Source organism: Vicugna pacos, chromosome 9 (assembly GCF_048564905.1).
Source record: "Vicugna pacos chromosome 9, VicPac4, whole genome shotgun sequence".
Taxonomy (NCBI): Eukaryota; Metazoa; Chordata; class Mammalia; order Artiodactyla; family Camelidae; genus Vicugna; species Vicugna pacos.
In genome coordinates this window covers 37,250,546-37,256,045 of record NC_132995.1, presented here as the reverse complement: position 1 = coordinate 37,256,045, position 5,500 = coordinate 37,250,546, and the positions used below count along the sequence as shown (strand labels likewise).

Here is a 5,500-nt window from a genome sequence, read left to right as displayed (position 1 = left end):
ACCTCCTCCTTTCTCCATTCCCTTTGTTCTTCCTCAAGGATAAGAGGTTTGAAAGACAGGAACCTCACCTATAAAAGAAGAGGAGTTTTGCTTAAATTTGAGGCTATTGTCTATCAGTGAATTGAAGGAGAAAAAACAAAGGTACAATTGGTTATTTTCTTCCTCTCTCTGTCTCTCCCTCCCCCTCCTTCTGTCCCTGTCTCTCTCTGTCTCTCTGTCTCTGTCTCTCTCTCTCTCTCATCTCTTTTCTCCCCTGGTTATTGATCAGGTCCAGAGGTTTCCTGTCTTCAAGAAGACCTGCATACTAAACACAGGACACTATAGCTCTGTGCTGTGAAGACAAATATTTTTTCTGTGTTTCAAAAAAAAAATCTTTTCTTCTCATTTGTGTCAGTCATTTCTAAAATCAGTAGGGGAAGATACTGAAGTTGGGATTGGGAGCTGGAATTTTTTTCTAAAACTGTTTACTAGAATAAAGTACTAACTTCTGTAGATAATCCCCTTTAAAGTGAATAAGACACATTCTGCTCCTATTCCCTATACACGTATTATCCTACAGTGTTCTTCAGGGGTGCAAGGTAGAATAATTGAGGTGCCAAATAAAATGAAAAATTCTTAGTCTTCTAGATGAGTACCATTTCTTCCTATTTATGAATATTTATATTTCCCCCCAACTGAGTGTGGTACCAGAATCAATATATACCTAGATACAAATTGCCTTCATAATTAAGGATTGAATTTATTAGTAAGAGAATCATGATGTAACAGAATCTTAAATTCAGTAAATAATTTATTCTGTTCTCAAAGTAGAGTCCAGAAGCAGGTAGTCAAAAGACTGTTCGGGGAACCTGCTCCATGAATTTCTTAATGGAACCAGGATTTTTCTGGCTTTGTTTTTCTTCTCTTCCCAGATGCCGTTTCCAACATGACCTCATAGCTCAAGATGGCTGATCCAAATCTTGCCATCATGTTCACAGTCCCACCCAGAATTAAGAGGAAAATCATAATTAAGGGGCCAAGGTGAGTAGTAACAGTCCTTTGCTGAAGTTACAAAAATCTGCTTTGAACATTTTTGCTTGAATCTCCCTCATTGGAAATGTATTATCATCTAGATGAAAATGAGTCTTTGTTTTTGGCTCTGGTCCATGTAAAAACACTGGTTATACTGCAGTGGAACAGTGGAGACCAAATGGTGGGATGACTGATTCTCCGTCAGACTTGTCATATAGTATTGTCCATGGTTTCTCTTTCAAGTATGAGCCATCTTTTCAGAGGTCATAGGATTGCTGTTCTTGGCTGATTATCTGGATAACCATCATATATCTTGACACTGTAGATATAATTGTTTGAAACAGATGATATTCAGTGAGAACCAATTGTTTTGTTGGGAAAGGGAATTTTCTGCAAATGAAACAGAAATACTCATGAATTTTCATTTTACCTACTACCTTTTATGCACACACATATACAAACACACACATATCTTGCAGCTGTTTATGGAAATTTGTACCGATGATATCATGTGATATAATACTAAAACATCCTTCAAGGTGTGGAATCATAGTGGTATCTTTTCTGGTTCTGAGATTAGAAGGAATATTGTATTTTGGGAAGATTAGACAGTCCACTTCATATATTTATCAAGAGGAACATCTACATTTATTTTCAACCTAAATTCACAGTTCAGAAGATGAGAACATGTAGAGTCAGTGATACAGCTTAACAAAGTCGGCTGAAAAGGTCAAATTCCAAAAGTTGTTCATATTTCGCGAGCACCATTTAGACTGAGAAAGACTCGGGTTATTAATAATGTCAGTTTCCCCAAATACAGTGCATGTTTATTTAAGTGGCGGTAATGAAGTATTTTCCAGGAAAAGCTTTATGTGAAAACTGACATTGTGTCTGGAATAATTGGCTTAAAATAAGAGCTCTAAATGTATTGGGTTCTATTTCCTGGCTGAATTACAGAGTGATTAGGTAAGAGGACTTGTCTTCTACTTCTCTGAACCCTGAATTTTCCATTGAAGATAATAAATACTCAGTCATTCATGAATCCATTCCACAAGTATTCACTGAGTACACTTAAGTGTTAGGAAGTATGCTAGACATTTTGAATGATTTTTCTTCAAGAGGATAGTAAAAATTCATGAATACTCTAATAAAAGTCGTAATACTGAAGTTTTAGTTTTGACTAAGTCATGTCTTAGCTCTTGGGTCTCACATTGCAGGCTCCACTTTTATGTTAATCTGTCCTGCTTACCACAGTAGAGGGTAACCCAGAAGGATATATTAGATTCATTTAAATACTAAGATTCTATTGTCAGAATAGCATTTATTAAATAATTGAATTGCTCTATATTTCTTGGGCCAATATTTTAATTTGTACATTTTGTTTGTGGATTAGGCAACTCTCACTTAGGGTAGTGTTTCCAAGAGGTCATTGTCCTTTCAGAAGCATATATTTGTTTAACTCACAAAATACATTTTTATCACAAAGAATCAGAGCACTTGCATCTTCCCTTCATAATTTCAAGCTGATGCCGTGTGTGAGATTAACGCCCTCCCAGCGCTTCTGCTGGCATGTCTTAGGATGGCCTAATATTTGATACAAAAAAAGAAGAGTTTCCTCCTGAGGCTATGTTGCTTATTTATACTTTCATTCATTTGTGTAGGAAGCAGTAATACCCTCACAGTGGATCTAAACCTCTTGTCATCACTAGGGCTCTGCTGGTGATCACTTCAATGTACTTTGACGTTGTGCAAGGTGGTCGGCTAGTAAATTATGTAGGCATCTATGTTTTCTCATTTTCGTTGGACGGTTAATTTATGTTGACTATAAATGTAAATCTTTCACAGATGTAACTACTTTTGGTCCAAGGTTGTATGGAATATTTACTACCCCAGTAAAGCCCTGTTTGTCTTTCCTTCTGGCATGGGAGCTGAGCAAGAAGGTTAATAGCTATGCTGGCCAGTCAGCATGCAGTTTGGTCTCTGCCATAAGGTTCGTCAAGCAGGAAGGCCGTCCCAGCATACTGGTGTCCCAGGAGACAGGAGAATCATGTCAACAGAGTGTGTCAAGGAAGACAAAAGTATTTCTAAAGGCTACTTGGAGGGGAGTGCTGTCAAAATGTGAAGAATTCTCTACTATCTTCATGAGGTCAGACTGTAGTATGAGACATGTTCTAGTTGAAAAAATAGATACCAGATGCTAGAGGAAGATAATAGTGAAAGGAAAATGAATGCAACAGCGCAAATTGATCATGGCGGTCCAAGGCATATCTTGATGTGCCAAAAGCCATAATAAAAGATTCCAAGCGTCAGAACTCAGAAAGTGATTTTAGGAGGAAAATGTGTACCAACAGCCAACTCAAGTGTCCTTTGGACACCCAGGAGCCAACCAGGCATCATTCATATCTCTCAGAGATCTGCACAAACAGGGAAGTTACAGAATGACCGGAAAGTGGGACAAAAGAATCTTCAACCCATAATAAGAAGCAGTTGCCATGGGAACTGTTACTCCAAATATTTTATGATTAAATATAGGGTCCCTGACATAGAAAGGGACTAAGAATGTCTGATACCTTTTTCACTGCCTTCCCAGGCCTTATTTCAGGAAATCTTCACCCCTGCTGCCCTGCATTCATGTAGCCCAGGGGGACACTGGAGGCTTTATTAAAATAGAATTTCAACCCTACATCCTCAGTAAATTGGACTGGAGTTAGGACCATAATCCTAGCTGGAGCAGTCAGAAGTTTTTCATCAGTAATTTGGCAATCGAAACTGGGTAAGGTTATTTTCTCTTTTTAAGTGGTTGGACATTTAGCATGTAAACTAGGCACTATGCATGGCCATAAATTATATATTAGGAAACAAAGAGAAAAAGAATGTCAGTCTGACCAGGAAAGAACAAAGCAGGCAGTTGGGAAGCAGGGAGGGACAATGGAGATGGCTCCTGCATGGTATCAGAACCTCTGATTCTGGTTTGCTTTGTGACACCAAAGTCTGGATTCCGTGGAACCTTACGGAGTCTTATAATAAAGCTTACATGATTTGTTAACTTCAGAAAAATCTATTAGGTGCAGAAAATGAGTCTTACCTAATATACGAGAAGGAGAGACCGAGGAGGACTAAGATGGATCTCAGTGTGCCACTTTTGTTGTCTAGAGTTAAAGCTGGGCTTGCCGTATCACCCAGGAGATAGCAGGCTGCATCTAGGATCCAGATCTGGTTTCGTCAGAAGGAACACCGATTCAAGGCATACTTGTCCATGGACCACCTAATTCTGGATCTGGGGCTTAAGTTAAAGACTTACGTGTCTAAAAACTCTTACGTCTTCAGAACTAAGAAGATAAAACTCTCCGTAGAGTCAGCAAAGCAGTGAGGGAGGGAAGCTTATAAAACCACCTATCAAAAAGAAACAGTATGCCATGTATATATATGCCATTTCCTAATTGTTCTGCATATGGAGGGAGAGAGAACTAACACTTGGTGAGCTCATGGAACTTGTTGAGTTCATATAACTTACCAGACAAAGGACTCCTTCATTTAATTATCAGGTTATCCATTATCATCCTACTTGTACAGATGAGGAAACCAAGGCTCAAGGTAGGGAGGCATCTTCCCGTGGTCAGAAAATTCAAGGTTTGATACACCTCTGTGGCTACAGAGCCTATAGAGAACCCTTCCCCTACACTTTGCCATTTACCATTTACCATTTACCAGCTGCTGTTGACTATCTTCTATATGTTGGCAGTGGAGTGTTTCATATCTATTTTTGTAACTGTCCTAAGGCCAAGTAGGTATGTGTTGACTATGACAGAGCCAGATTTTAGATTCCAAAATAGTACAAGCTCTAAAGCCTACCACTTTAGGCTACTTTTATTTTTTTTTTAAAAAATAAGCACATTTCTCTATTTGGCTCTTTCCTAGTTGCTCAAGGGAGGAAACCTATTTTCAAGTAGCTTAACATGTATTTAGGGAAATCACCTACTGGAGAACTAACAACAATGCAATTAGGATACTTAGAATCGGGCACTGGAGAGTTCACTGTGGGATATGAATGCAGTGGGATAAAAGAGTTCTTAGTAAGAACAGACTCCTTGAAGAGACTTTTCTTGTTGACTTTAAATGAGATGGGGGGTTTGGATATTTTACGAATTTTTATTGGTAGCTTACTTTTGCAGATGTTCACGAGTGGAGGTTCTGGGCAGGTATCCGCTTGCTAGGGCTTCTGTACCAATGTACCACAAACCTGGGTGGCTTCAACGATAGAAACGTATTTCTTCACAGTTCTGGAGGCCAGATGGCCAAGATCTGAGTGTTGACGAGTTTCGTTCCTTCTGAGGGCTGTACCTTTTGCCTAACTTCTGGAGGTTTGCTGGCAGTCTTCAGCCTAGAAGCATCACTCCAATCTCTGCCTTCATGAGCACATGGTGTTTTCCCCATATGTGTGTCTCTGTGCATCTTTATCCTTTTTATAAGGATGCCAGTTGTATCGGGT

General features: G+C 39.1%; 2 long non-coding RNA genes across 2 annotated transcripts; one reads left to right on the top strand and one right to left on the bottom strand.

Annotated features, from left to right (window-relative positions):
- Positions 1 to 772: 772 nt before the first annotated feature.
- LOC140698483 (uncharacterized) lies at positions 773 to 3,939 on the bottom strand. Its single transcript, XR_012076281.1, has 2 exons — positions 3,582 to 3,939; positions 773 to 1,401 (listed from the first exon to the last, which is right to left on the bottom strand). It is a non-coding gene; the product is annotated as an uncharacterized lncRNA (long non-coding RNA).
- Positions 3,570 to 4,418, top strand: LOC140698484 (uncharacterized). The gene is made up of 2 exons (XR_012076282.1): positions 3,570 to 3,784; positions 4,165 to 4,418. It is a non-coding gene; the product is annotated as an uncharacterized lncRNA (long non-coding RNA).
- Positions 4,419 to 5,500: the final 1,082 nt, after the last annotated feature.